This window comes from Mya arenaria, chromosome 12, assembly GCF_026914265.1.
Source record: "Mya arenaria isolate MELC-2E11 chromosome 12, ASM2691426v1".
Classification (NCBI taxonomy): domain Eukaryota; kingdom Metazoa; phylum Mollusca; class Bivalvia; order Myida; family Myidae; genus Mya; species Mya arenaria.
The window spans coordinates 37,064,798-37,080,535 of record NC_069133.1 but is presented as its reverse complement, the minus strand read 5'-3'; the positions used below and the strand labels follow the sequence as shown (position 1 = coordinate 37,080,535).

At 31.9% G+C, this 15,738-nt stretch overlaps 1 pseudogene; it reads right to left on the bottom strand.

Moving 5' to 3' along the window:
- Nucleotides 1-522: 522 nt before the first annotated feature.
- Nucleotides 523-1,212, bottom strand: LOC128210648 (uncharacterized; annotated as a pseudogene).
- Between the last annotated feature and the right edge of the window lie 14,526 nt (nt 1,213-15,738).

Sequence of the window (15,738 nt, the reverse complement as noted above, 5' to 3'; positions counted from 1 at the left end):
ATATTTTTAGTGAAACACAGTAAGTAGTGTTATTTTTATTAAACAAATAAATGTTCTAAGTTGGTATTTAAAAGTTTGCTGTTACGTGGTATTGATTAAAAATTAAATGACAAACTTTTTTGTATATATTAATATTTTTTACAAAAGTGAGTATTCAAATAAACATACCAAAGACAAGAATAAGTGTGCAAAAGTGCTTCAATATGGGAATCCTTTATAAGATTCATAATATGTTGTTTCAGTACATATATCCCAATTGAGTTTTAATCGTGTATGGGAACACTATTTTATAAAGCAACATATGGTAGTAATAGAACAAGTAAATACATGTATATACAGTAAGGCTTAATTCAGTTTTATAAAATAGTACGAGTGCAAAAATATACATGTAAACAAGTTTATCCGTCTGCTTTATTCTTAGTCTATAATGAAAGTTAGTCGTCTTTTCTGCCAGCCACGTCTGTGCCTGCTTCCTTTGGATTTGCCATGCAAGGTTTAACCATGTCTGGAAATCAGCATATTTTAATTGTATGTTCTTGCTCGTTCTTTATCACAGAATTTTGCAAAAATGCGGCCTTCGAACGACCAGCATTTTTCAACTTTACTCTTGTCTTTGATGCGCAAGGAAGACAGTACACAATTGTTCAATTTGTTCAAATCATCGTTTATAAATACATGCTTGCGCGAGTTTTAAAATAGTTTTGCCCTCCTCATTACCAGACTTTTAACCTCTCTGCACACGAATTTGACAATTATGGGGCGGTTTTTCTTCTCATCGTATTTTCCTAGTTGATGCGCCACATCTATTTTGCCCATTGCAATGTCTATGTCCATGCTTGTTCTAAATAATTCTAGAACTTGCTGTGCTGTTTCATGTGAGGTCTGGCCGCTGGAGTCCTTGATATCGCCCGTTATGCGTGTATTATTACGTCGGCTGTATTGTTCAATGTCATTGACCTCCTCAATTAACTTTTCGTTTTGTTTATAAAGTTCCATTTGAATAATTTCTGATTGTTTTTTAATTTCATCATTTTCCTTTTTTGTTTGTCAAGCTCCTTCGTTAGGCTATTGTTTTTTGACTATTTTTTCATGTAGCTCACTTTCTAAGATCTCAACCCTGTGTACCACAGATTTTAGCAAAATGTCCTTTATTTCATCTCAAGTATCCATGATTATGTTTTGAATGACTGAGTGGTCATTTTTTGTGAGCATGTTGTTCAATTTTTGGTTTATGTCATCTAATTTATTTTCTATTTGTGTGTATGAAGTACATGCGTCTGTTTCTTCTTCGCTTATGATTTTTGTTTTTTTCTTGGTTTGTTTGTCTTTCTTTTTTGCACTACCTGCATTTTTAATGTTTTTGACCAGAGTACCAACTTACGCCATTTCAACCTCGGATAATTCACTTCCCGTGGATGATCTTATTCGTTTTTGGTCAGTTTTCTTGGTTGAATGCATAGTGTAAGCTTTTAATAATGTGTTTCATTATTTGTGAATTACTGTATTAACGTATTAAGAATAACGCGTGCACTCAGCCGTGTACAATTATATCGCCTTTTTCAATAAAAAATTATCGAGTCAATAACTGGTGTGGAGGTCACTAATCGGCAAGCAATTTATTTAAGGCTATCAGCGCGTTCAGTAGAGCGGAACGAAAACTCGTCCGTGGTTCTCTTTATATTTTCACTTTGAGAACAAAGAAAAACTTATGATTCACATTTAATATCAAAAATGTCTTGAATATCAACCCGTTTTTTTACCAGACACTAAGCGCACATTATTAAATATCTCCTTACACTTTTATATGATACGGTTTCGCTCCAAAAGCGTTATTTCCAAGTAGTTTACATTTGGTAAAAAAAAGTTGTCGTGTTTACATATTCACACTGGAACCGGAACCTACCAATTAGTCATAATTAATTGTAGCATGGTAAAGATAACGCTAAGTGGTATTTGTTTATGCAATGTTAAATGTTTAAAACTCTCTGTACGGACCCCGGAGTTGTGTGGTTGAAGTTATGTCCCACCTGTAGACGTACATAGGGTAGTAGCATCAGGTTCTCATTTTTATTTTGATAATAGATTATTAAGCTTTGGTTGCAACGATGAATAATAAGTTCGATAAAGATGATTATAATCTTTGCTGACAATAAAATACATATATTTTTCAAATTTCGTGGATGCTCGAGACGAATATGTAGTGAGAGATGTTGTGTTATTGTTTCGCTGGAACCCAACCAACCATGGGTCATAAATGCAGAAAAAAATGAGATTGTTTTTTTCCGACATCAACCTTTTTAGCTGCTCTATCTGTTCACAGTATAAGGATCATCAGCGAACCGACACTAAAAGAGACACACACCGCCATAAAACAAATGAATCATAAAACTGTGTTAATTATCAACATACCTACCTGATGCTGGATGTTAGAAAGTAGGATTCTTTAAGAAGGACAACTATGTTACCAGAGTATATCTTTTCAGTACATGGTAAAGACATTTTGATTAAAAAAAGCTCTAACAGATTACGACCTTATCACTAAGGCTAATATCTCAATTTGGATTCAAAAATTCTGTTTTCCTATGGGATTCAGCTGACATCCATCCATTTCAGTTACACTGTGCACAGTTATGGTAATATAACGAAATGCAATTCACATCTATTGTAATGATTTCTTGCGCAAATTTCAGGAAACTGTCTGACTACGAATACGATTGTAGTTCAATAAATGCGAATAGGTATTTTCAATGTTTATGCATTTCTGTGAGTTTTATTCCGTGAAGTTACGTGCAGAAAATGTCCAATGTCTTTACTAGAAATTGGAGTGTTTCCCAGAGCCGGCTCTAAATCAGTTTTAAAATAAAACAAAACATAAAATCGATTTACACTATTTAAAATAAATGCATGCATTTTATTGTTTATATTAGCGAACATATGAAACTATCATGAGGAGCAGCAACGTTCTTGTCTGGTTGATCCACAGTCACATAGACATACAGTTAGATAGTATAGTACTGAATGCACAGACGAAACTCAAAAATCGTCAAGGCAGCATAAAATCATAAGCTTTGGTGGCCGTATTCCAGAAGAATCCCACAAAAGGGCTATATTATATTAAATGTGTGTAATATAAAATATATCAATATAACAATGTTACTCAATAATCTCTGAAACATTAATCACTGATAGGCTTAGATAGGTATCGTTTGTTTGGAAAAAATGCCAGTTGGAAAACCAATATATGTTTTAAGACAAAAACAACCCCAATGTCTTGGCTGGCACGGTCATTATTATCGATTTATGTTTATGTTGCTATTATAAGTAAGTAGCTGGTGGTATATCATTTGAGCCCACGCATAGTCAGCGTTTTTAATGAATCATGAAAATGGCGAAGCAGGAAATTTATTGTATAAAATATAAAAATATGATTTATCTGATTAAAGTTGCTGTTTCATTGCTGTTATTGAACACAGACTTGTATTTTTAGTTTTCGAATAATATTCAGTTCCGAAGGAGTACTTTTCAAGAATTAATTAATTAATTTGTTATCCTTTCAGTATAACACGAACAGCTCCAATGTCATTCAAAGCAATTCCAACGGTAAGAATCATAAACTGTACTGAAAACGTGACCAAGGTGTTTGTTTCAATCTGTTTTAACTGCATGGCTAAAATGTTGTGTCAAGAAAGCAGCTATTCCTATTTGCTAGACGTACGAACGAGTAAGAAGCGTGTTATTCCGTTATGGATATACTGAAGTCAAAATATTATAAATACTGGTGCGTGTTTAACACGTATGACCAAAAAAATAACTATGCTGTCAGTCTCGTACAAGTTAATATAACAAAGTAACTGTTTAAGTATTTTATGCACGAGAGGAAATCATATGTAGCCTTTGATTAACAGTAAAACGTTAACTGAAAATATTAATCTCATTATTTACAATCTCATGTTACTCTAGGCGTAGTTTTGAGTGTATGTTGAGTTGTTTTGACACTTAGCGTATTGCAATGAGAACTATTTTTTCATCAACTAGTAATCAATTAATAGGCTCTTGGCCTTAACGTTTTGCCCCCATTGCGTTAAGCAATCTTAGTTGGACCGGGCATATAAACACTTTTTAGAATTCAGTATAACTTCCAAATAATCAATATAATTTAAGGTCGATAATAAACTTCATTATGGAATTCATTGAGATGTTTGCATACGTAATTTGCAATCAAGCCCTAAAATTGTTAAACTTGTAATCCGTCATTAATACATATACCATACTGCCACTGTGAGTGAATAAACTTCCACATTCCGTTTTCCGTTCTTTGACACTATAGAGTAAATACACCTTGATGAGGTCTTTACCATCTGCAGAGGCCAGGAAAATGACTTACAAGTAATTAGAATGTATACTAAAGTACAAAGCGATTTTTTTATATAATCGTTCGCTGATACGGATTCAGGCTAATGATGTGGACTAGACAGCACTAGAAACTTGGACTATTTCTTCTTTTTCAGAAATCCAGTTTGATTATACATTTTAACAATGCGATCTACTCTTGTGGACATTAAATTCTTTTCTAATCATTGGTTCCAATCTTAATGCATAGAAGTCTGAGAAATATTTATACATGAAATTTATCCATATAAACTTTACGGCATTGATTGAAAAAAAACTCGCCAGGTCACAATAAAATCTGTTCTTATAGGTGAATGTAGTTTTATTAACTACCCTTGAATTTGGACAATGTTACTTAACCTTAAATACCTTAGGGTTTAAATAATGTTGTGGCTGTAATATATTTGTTTTAAAAATGTATAAGAATGAAAAAATAAGAAAATAATTTTGTAAATTAAGCTGTGTCTTAACGGTAAAAACCCGGAGTCGTATAAAAGTATAAGAGGTAAAATATAATATTTGTATGTGTCAGAAAAATGAAACAATTTTCTTTTGTAGAATACGGCTTTGAATCACTAACCCCATCTGTCAGTTCTCTTTAAATGAGTGGCAGATCGTTCAACGTATTTCAATGGAAGTAAATAATCTATGTAGCGTAAAAAAGCATCACGTTTAGATATAGCAAAATATTGATTCTTGGATTTAAATTTGTCAAACTAAAATCTCTAAACTCCTTTTTTGTTTCCGCATTTGTCTGAATAATTGCTGGCGTCTATTATTTACCAATCAAATAACGGGAAATCGATGCTTGCTTCTTTGATTGATGTCACTGTTGGATGAGCGAATGCGGTCGCTGTGAAATACGAAACTTGAAGTTACTCGTAGCAAAAACAATAGAAGATATAAACTGAGGATATTTGTTTATTTCAGTGTACGATCGTATTTTATTTCATGAGTGTCATTGAAAACGATATGTTCTTGAGTGATGAAGCCACGAGTGAAAATATAGTTTATCTATGATCACGAGTTTTCTGTCTCTTTTATGCTTATTTTCCGGGTTTTATAGAATTTTAATTTGTTTTCTTAATTACACCCTTTTTTGAAAAGGGTGTTATTTACGCCGCGACCTCATGCAAAATTATAGCTGTCAATTTTCTATTTCCGGTTTGTTGAGAAAGAGTTCTTTGGTAATTTGTTTTGCTTGAAGACAGGTCAATTTCAAGGTAATGATGAGGACCACCCTAGTCTGTTAACAACTTTTAAGGCGTGGGCGGGGTTAAAAAATCACTAATTCTGTAAATTGTTGTGTGAATTTTCCGGGAAGTTCGTATTACGTATTACAACGACAAACAGTTCAAACACATTTGAACGATGATATTACATTCTGGTATGAAAGCAAACGTTCCGAACATTGAGCTTCAAGATAAAAAACTTTTAACAAAAACGGAATAACATTTTTTGCAAAACGGTCCGTTATTATTTTCCAAATGTATTTTTATTTAAATTAACGTAACATTTCTTTAAATTTCGAATATTTTATTTGCAAACATTTTCTGTTTTAAAAGTAAAGTGTTCTGTTTTGATCAAGGGGAAGTAACTACAGTGGATTTTAAAATTAGTTCCGAAAATTGATATATTCACTGTTATTCACTGATAAAACTCCATATTTCATCGAAAAGCATGAAAGAAAACGGTATATTTAGATTCGACGGAATTTTTTGTTAAGAGTATGGATTCGTCAATAAAACAGTGCATTGTCATGTTTAAGGCTGTAAACTATTAACAGTAGTAGATTGTGAACGGATTTCGGATTGGCACCGGTCCGATATCATTGTCAAGGAAGCAAACGTTTTCTTTCTTAAATAGTTTGGGTATGACTAATATGGCTTCCTTTTTTAAATTTTTCTTTACTTTTGCACCGAACAAGACATCGGGATGTTTGTAATCATTTTATTCGTGGACCAAGGAAATTATTTAAAGAATTTGGTAACCACTATAAAATGAAATGTACTAGTGTAGTGTCAAAACCTAGGATAATTAAGTACACTTTTATTTGTATTAATTAATTTAAAAAGATTATAGAAACATTGCATAATTTAAATCTTTATTAAATTTCAGCTAAGTGGTTGATTAATGAATGAAAGAAATCAACTATTTTTTACTCTGTCCTACAGTCCTTTTGTTTATCCATGTCAGCCAAATGTTTTTAATGAACAGCAACTTTGCACACATGTCCAAAGTTTATTTACTGTCCACTGTTAAACTTCTTTTCCAAATAAGATATATTCTTCCGCCTGAATTCAATATCGAAGCTTGTATCATTACAAATGATAATTTAAATGAAGCGTTTACTATACAATTTCACAACGTAACGTATATTTCAATACATCAGACAAGTATTTTTGCATTTTATTTTGTCTGTAGAAAATTGTAGTTGTTTAGCAATGCATAGCGAAACATCAAGTTAAATAAAGTGAACGAACTTAAAAGGGCGTTTTTGTTTTTTAAAATGTGAAAACTGATGGAATCATTGTGAATGTCAAAAATAGTATGTTAATTAAAATGTTACACATTAACAGCTCACGGCTGTTATCCTATCCACCTTTCTACCATGTTATTGGACTCTTTTTTTTAAAACAAACATAGATTTGGAAAGAAAACTGTATTGGTGTCATCGATTTATAAATATATAAATATTCTAAAGAGCACCCAGTTACAAATACGTTGTGAACAAATGACGACTTAATTTAAAAATACATTATTTATATTCATTACAATTGTATTCTGAACATATGATTGTTTATCAAAAGATGGACTCACCCCGTCTACACACCCTAGATCCTGTTTAAAAAACGTTGACATTGTTGCACTACTTGCCAAATAAAAGTCGAATTATAACCAATACTTTTAACCATGTTTAATATAAATGCGTATTTACAGCTCCCTCCGGATCTTTATATGACCTCAAAAAATTAATTAAGCGGTATTGGATGCGAGAGAAGGATAAACATAAACTTATACTATTAGTTTACTGTTCAATACTCAAAATGAATAAACATCCAACAAACCGATTGCACTGCTAGAAAGGGGGTATCTGAAAAGTTTTGATATAGATGTTGATTAGTGTATGACAACAATAAAATAAACGTGCGATTGCTAAATATAGCAAAAACGAAACCTACATGGTGTAATACTGAATGTGGACAGACAAAGATGGATTTTTGTGATTCAAAGAGGCAGCTTAATTTGCTACCTACTTAAGTCAATACAATACTTGAAATCAGTATTGTTCTGCTATGCGAAAAGCTAGCTTAACGGTAATGTATTATTAAAATACTTATGTACAAAACTACAGAAACAAACTCAATAGCAAATTATAAACCCGGTTTTATGGCACTGGGTAAACGTCAAAGACATAGAACACAAAAACAAAAAAAATCACAAACTAGAAACATGGAAGAACATCACAAAACTCCACAAACAGCACAATGCATAAATACTATTTATAAAAATATAGGTATTTTTATCAAGGATTGTTAGGTAACACCTTGGAACGGTCAGTAGAATGTAAATTTAAATTAAATTTAAACAAAAGCCTTATATGGCAAAGCGTTTTCAAAATGAATCTGGAAAGCTTTAAAAGTAAACTTTTGTTGATATACCTTAAAATGAACATTTTAAAGTTAATGTCTTCTTCACGTAAGGAAAACTTAAAAAAAAAAAATGATGATGTTTATACTAGAAATAATACCTCAGACGATAGCATTCAGTCTGCGTTTGTAACACTATTAGTTTTATGTCTAGACTTACAACTTCTGATATTAATAGTAATGATGCTGATTTTTTCATTGATACAAATTTACTTTATTGCTCCATATTAAGTTACCATGTTTAACCGTACCTTTCCCAAAGATTATACAACGAAGCCTGTGCGAAAGGTTTTGTAATGAGTATCCATTCGTTAATAAAACAGATCTGAATTTAGAGGTGTAACACTTGTTTATAATATTGCAAACAGTGTTAACTGACGTGTACAAATCGGATACATAAGTTTTGTGACACTGAAAATATTTTTTGATGCACAGTTTGGCTTCCATTACAGTTGATTGTGTATTATACTTTTCAAAGATTACAGTCCTTAAAGCAAAAACTGTACTGTGTACTTATTATATTCAGGATGATATACATTTATATTATCAAACCAAGAATCGCATTAAGTTTTCTATGTAAATGCAACTGTTCAGACATGCTACTGCACTGTTTACTGTTTATCATAACAATCTGCAAACACAGTCTGATGCAGTTCAAAGATGCTTACGTAAGTTGAGCGTCGAAATAAATGGAAGATAATCTAAAATATGTATTTCCAAACAAATATGTTATGCTTGATCTTTTAGTGATGTATTAGTTGAAATTAATGATAGCTTTTGATATTTGGGTATGACATTCAAAATATCCTGTCGGACAATGTTAATCCTGGCAAAAAATCGTTGAACGCAATGAATATTACCTTGTATCAACCTTTAATACAGTTAAACGCGATCCAAAGACGAACTTTTTATATTTTGACTACCATATTCTTATGGTTGTCAGATTTAGGGAATATGTAATATGCAAGAAAAAGATAAACTTCACCTCAGACTCCAATGTAGCAGTAATTTGCTAGCTGGGACGATTTCCGTCATTTTTAGAATTACGTTAAGGCATTTCGTCAATATTGATGCAGACGTTTGGTAGTGATATATGAAATAGTGCTCGAAATATTTAGTTTTTATATAAGGTGACCGTCGAAGGATCTTACGATTTTTTAACCCTTACAATTGGTGTATATCTCATTCTATGTGATTCTGTTAATGGCCACAGGCTTAGATTTTGCCGAAAACTTGAAAAATGTTTCATTATCCGCTGAAAAGAATTCGTAGCAAGGTTGAAAGAGTCGTGTCTTAAAATAAGTTACAACTGAGATCAATGCCTTATTGCAACAGGATCAAGACCTTCCCGGAAAGGAAGTAAAAGAAGTAAAATCTATTTACTTGGTGTTAAATCACAATCAAGCTCGTAAAACGGAAAGTACAGTAAAATAACATGAACCAACGGTACGACTATGACATAAATAGGACAACATTGAAATACATACTAAATCATGCTGTATTTGCACAAAAGAAGATAAATAAACAATGCATTGGCTGTAAAATACTGTGCATACTGATTTTCGAGCAGTATTGTTGATTGTAACATAATAAAACAGTTTATGTAGATCTTGTTTATCTGGATACTCCGGTTTCTCCCAAAAAACAATACAATTACCTCGCGGAATAACTTGCCAACGATAGCGAGTAATAAAATGTAGTACTAACTTGTTTTTTTAACAGTCGTTGTAAAATAAATTACTTTTAACTAAACTAAAAATTATTTCTCATAAATAAAGTATACGGGTATCTTGCTGTGATTACCTTTCTACTCAAATTTTGTCATGAGACCTTACACAAAAACAGTAACGTTCTTTGAAGAATATTGGTATCAACATACATCAGTTCAATCTTCAGCTTTTTCTGTTTCGTTGCATTAACGCAGGTTCGATTCTGAGCTTGAAAGCATGTGCCGTCCTTCGAAGTTATTACTGGGTTGACGTAAACGTTAGGCTGATGCAATATTACTTTATGTTACGTATTATGAAGTAGTCGAGGAATGCTACCACTTTGTTTGTGTTGAATTACAGGGTTGTCCCATGGTCTGGTATCTTTGTTAATCTAGGCAAAGTATGTAATGAAGTTTACTCTTCGCACTAGTGAATAAAGCTGTGTCCAACCGGAACGTGGCTGCATGCCTATTGATTTATCTTGTAGTTAATTATTTTTCCACGTATTTTCTGAGTTTCCTTGATTGTTTATTCGATTGTTCCCTGATAACCCCTAGTACAGGCTAATTAGGAAGCGCTAAAATATCTGGTATAGATTCCTAGGATAGTTTTCACAGGTTTTAAATCATTCATGGATCACCCTTGTCTTTATCATTTGTACTTGTAATCTTTGACATTGCTTCCATCGAACTACTGGACCTTGGTCGGTCAACTTCGGGATCTTCACCTCATTGACCTATCGAAAGGGTTCCAAACAGCTAAGGAGGTGATGACTAGGTTTTGCCTGTGTACTTTTCTGCTTTAAATGTACTTTAATATTCAGCAATCCCTTTTATTCAGCGCATAATCCATTTAAATTTTGTTAACTCTTACAGCGGTTTTCTGTAATCAGATATGCCTCCATATTGCTTTACACAAAATATGTATACAATATTTACTAGTTACCGACAAAACAAAACTTGACATTTTGTATAATGTATTGATTGGCCATTTTCTAAAGTTAAGCAAATATTTTTTTAAGCATTCACATGATTACATTCTTATGATTTTTGTGCATTTTTGACCGCATGTTATCGATTTTCAAAACATAATTAGTTAACTTATAATTTAAGCTATGAACGACATTTGCATTTAAACTTATTTCGATAAATTTGGTAAATAAGGCTAGTAATGTTATGTCTCAAGTACGTGTAAACACTTATAAAAGAATTAGTAAAGCTACGGTTTCCATTGTTTTATGAGACATCACCGACTTGCTGTTTGGGAAGTGATTAATGCAAAAAATCTCGCCTAGTTGTACAGGACATTTGGGTCATGTTATCATAGTATCAGTTGTTCAACAGATTGATCTGTACAAATGAACTCCTACCACTAGCTATTTTCTTACAGTCGAGACAAATGTATTCAATTGGTCAATACTCAATATGGATTCACTTGAGCGCATTCATTGCTACTATGTAAACACTGACCTTATGTTTCATCTATGCACAGCTGCCCTATGTTGGGTGTATTGATTTATTCACGTTGTTTCTTATATCTTGTAAGACAGTTCTACCCACAATCTTACGAAACGTGCTTGAAATTGGTAATTAATATGTCCTTTATTGTATAAGTGTGCAACAATTTAATATCGTGGTAGTTCCTGCTTCCTGAACAAATATAACAGTATACAAGTGCATTGTACGCATGTATACTGTCAACCCCGAGGGCTTATTTGTATTACATATAAGAAATATAAAAGAAGGTCCTTACAAGAATATTTGATCGACACAGACAGAGAACATAAGATTAAAATAATGCATATGTATTATGAAGACTACGTATAGGACAAAAACCGGACTTAAAAGTAAGAATCTTACTCGATAAATTAACCTCACACATAATGTAATCATAAACTAGATAATTGTTTTACTGCTGCATATAAAGATATATTTGCGGCGTCAAAACGTCCATATCAATTACAGGTGTAAACAAATTCATCCGTCTTGGTTCTGATGAAAGCTTTTATCTATGATTTCAATTAATATTTCTCCGAGAATAATTTGTCATTCTTATCAGAGGCTGATTTAGTTAATGAACAATACTATTCTTTTTTCAATTTACCGTCGAATACGATTGTATTTAACGGTGTTATGACAAGTATCATAGCGGTTTGTGTACAAAATTATCATACTCGAATGAAATGGGTAGTACGTACAAATAAGAACATTGATTTAGCGCGTATGGGTAGATAAATTCAGTTAGAAAAAGAAACACTTGCCAGCACACACATTCAGGTCAAGAGCTCTTACAATTAGCATACATGTCTCCAAAGGCACGATATGAATTGGCGTAGCAAGTCGGTATCATACTTTAATAAAACCATAAATATATACTCCTCTCGTGTGTTATGTCAATTAATATATTTCAGTTGGGAGAAACAATACATGGACAAACCTATTCAGTATGTCTTTATAAACAGCGTATATTTTTGTATGTATAATTAATGCATACAAAGTTTTCCAAGTATGCTTGTTTCACAGACAAAACAATCTTAAAGCTATCATTTCTTTATGGGAAACATTATGTTCATGATAGAATACAAGAAAAAGTTAAACACAGAAATAAAACAAAGGTGCTTAGATACATATATGAATATAAGGATATATCGATATGACTACAAAAATACTAAGAACTTCATAATTATTTCTTGTTTGTATTTCACTTACACATTTACACACTTCTCATTCAGTGTTGGCCATCACAAAGATGTCTTATCGGGTAAATACCCCAGAAATGACTTGCACTTAGCAAATTAATAGTACGTTAGGTGTTTAAGATTTATCGACGTTTTCGCATACATGCCGTTTCAAAGCTTTAAAAAAATAATATATTATTATTATTATTATTATTATTATTATTATTATTATTATTATCATTATTATCATTATTATTATTATTATTATTATTATTATTATTATTATTATTATTATTATTATTATTATTATTATTATTATTATATCCTTATTAGCTATTTTATGAAATATAAAAAATGTAAGTTACCATGATTTAAATCTCAAAATATGACAAATGTTTAATTATAAAGGGAACACTAAATTATTGAAAAAAAAAACACAACAACAACCAAGGACACATTGTTTTCTGTTTGCAAAAGTATAATTAAATGTTACAACACGATCTAGTAAAGTAATAACATAATCATATGTATTCAAGTGATACTCGCATTTATATGTATTCTTGACGACAAAAATAGTCATATATATATAAGGCATGTTTAACATAACTAGTATGTAATGCAATTCAAACTGTTTTCTGGTTAACTTTCTTTTCATGTATCAAAGCTGTTTGAGCATGCTATCATTACAACTCACAACTATCGACAATATTCAAATAGTTCTTCAAGGAAATGTTACGAACGCATGAATACGGTTTCATCTGATTTGCACTGTTTTTTTTTTATTATAAACATATATATGTATAATTGATCATCTTTGAATTCATACACTATTAATATACATATATTCATATATTCAATGTAATAAAAGAGCACCTTCCAAAACTAGAATATATTCTATAATATATTCTTTTTATATTAAAGTCTTGATCAAGTTAGCAGGATATATGGTTACTCGTATGAATTTCTTACTTGAAACTATGATCAATACACCCCTTATTTCTTGACCCCTGATGATGGCGGACATTCAAAATTTTTAACGAGTACTAGAATACTGTTTCTCATCTTCGTACAGATACGTATGTTTTATTCCGCAGCTATGTGTTATTTCGACGAAGAACTTGAAACTCATCCGATATGATTTAAAATTCCGAGACAGAAATTTCGAAAGTCTTAGCTTGAAGAAGGGTTCTTGATTCATCTGAAATCGAATGCAACATCTAAGATGATATAGTAAAATTTAACTTATTATGGTTAAAGGTGAAACCTTGGTCAAGTGCGGGTTTGACTTTGAAATGTGAAAGGTTCAATTTCGCTTTTAAATACAGTACACCCTCATTTACTCTCAACTACCAACACTGTTACTATTTAAAGAAGCCAAATGATATTGATACTTTATTGTTGATAGTAAATATTCTTAATTTATCATTTCGCGTCAACTGCATTTCTTCAATGCATCAAACGCGAGGAAATGCAATTATTGTGTCCGGCTTATCAATAGCGAAAGTAAAATGGTTAGTTCGTTTTTTGGCCGGACAAATCATGTGATTTACATAATGTGACACTCAATTCACTAATGCACGATTTCATTCAAATCTTCTATGACCTCAAGCTTCCTTCCCAAACACAGATTTCTGTTTTGTTTTAATTAACATCTCTTGGGACTACAAAAATAGTTTCCATTTCGTTGACAATTCATAGAACTGTTATGTTTTAATATATTATTGCTTCATTAACTGTCTTAGAGCTGTTTAAATGAACAGTGTTATAAAACACCTAAAAACATGCCGTTTATGTTAAGCAATAATGAAACAATTAATTGGCATTATGTCAAGATTCGTCGCTTAAGCTTCGTTAAAACCAAACGCATAAACCGCGTCTGTTTTATAAAACGACTGAAGAAATCTTATATTTTTCATGTAACGATTATGCACACCTAACAACCAGTTCCTCGACGTATGTCAGAAAATTAATCTCACGCAAGGACGAACTTTCCAATTTATATCTTAAGGTACAACTCACAGCCATTGTATTTTGCGTTTCCATTTCTAGAATTTCAAGCAAACGCCAATTAAAGTTCCTCATTTCAAATTTGAAAAGACATTTGGTTATGCAGAATAAAACACGGCCGCCACAGTCAAATTATATAAAGCGATTTATTACGTGTGCACTGATTGTTATTCTTGGTTGAAGTATTTGTTCCCTTTGTTCGTCTCCGATATGCAATATTACGAAATAAAAGTCAATAAAATAACTTGTACGTGGTCATATCGATTCTAACGTCCTATATTTTAAGAATCGGAACTAGCTTAAGATAAACATATGAAACACAAATGTCAGTGCTCGCAATGGTAAAGGTTCTCACGAGACTTGCATATAAATTGACTGCTAGTTTTTTTGGTATTGTCAATTTCCTTTCAATATTCTTTTAAAAAATGCAGAACATCAACAATTCGATATACGTTCTCTTTGTGGAAAAGTCAGTAAAATTTTAACTGATGGTTCCTGGTATTAACGACATTTTTGTCCAAATATTAGTCCTAGCATCGCGCTTATTGTCAATTTCCTTTCCAGATCCTCATATAGATTGTAGAATATCAACCATTTGGATATACGTACATTTGGAAACGTCAGTAAAATTTTAACTGATGGTTCCTACTATTAATGACATTTTTGTCCATATATTAGTCCTCGCATCGCGCTGATATCATGTCGATATCAATGATTGATGGTGTAACCTGCGCAGAACAGTGTTTCAACATGAATTATACCGGCTACCTCAACTAACAACTATATTTCTAACATTTCTGCCAAATAAAACGAGACGCAACTTTAAAAGCTTAAGAGGTAAAGAAGCAAATCGTACTGAAAAAAGATACATGTAGATACTTTTTGATGTGCTAAATGTTGCTTTTAACTATATAACGTAATGGAAACACATAAATCAAAGGACGAGAAAAAATACTTGCTCCAATATTTTGAATGCTGTATACCCTGCCAACACGCATATATCGAGAAATACTTTGCTTTTACTTTTTATTCGCGCCAGAACACCACATTAAGTATATGTATTTCTTGCGTGTTGGAAAGTTTACAGCACGTGTTTATGTCTGGCAGACACACACCATAGCGCAAGAACGACAACTATAAGAGGGCAAAACAACTTATTAAGTATTTGTAGTTGAAGGAAACTCTTTTTGAACCTACGTCTAAAATTATTAAACCAATAATGACGGGCTGTTTAAGGAGTCACTAATCCATCATGACAATGTTTGTTATCTCAATGTTATTATCATCTAAAAAGAAAGACAAATGT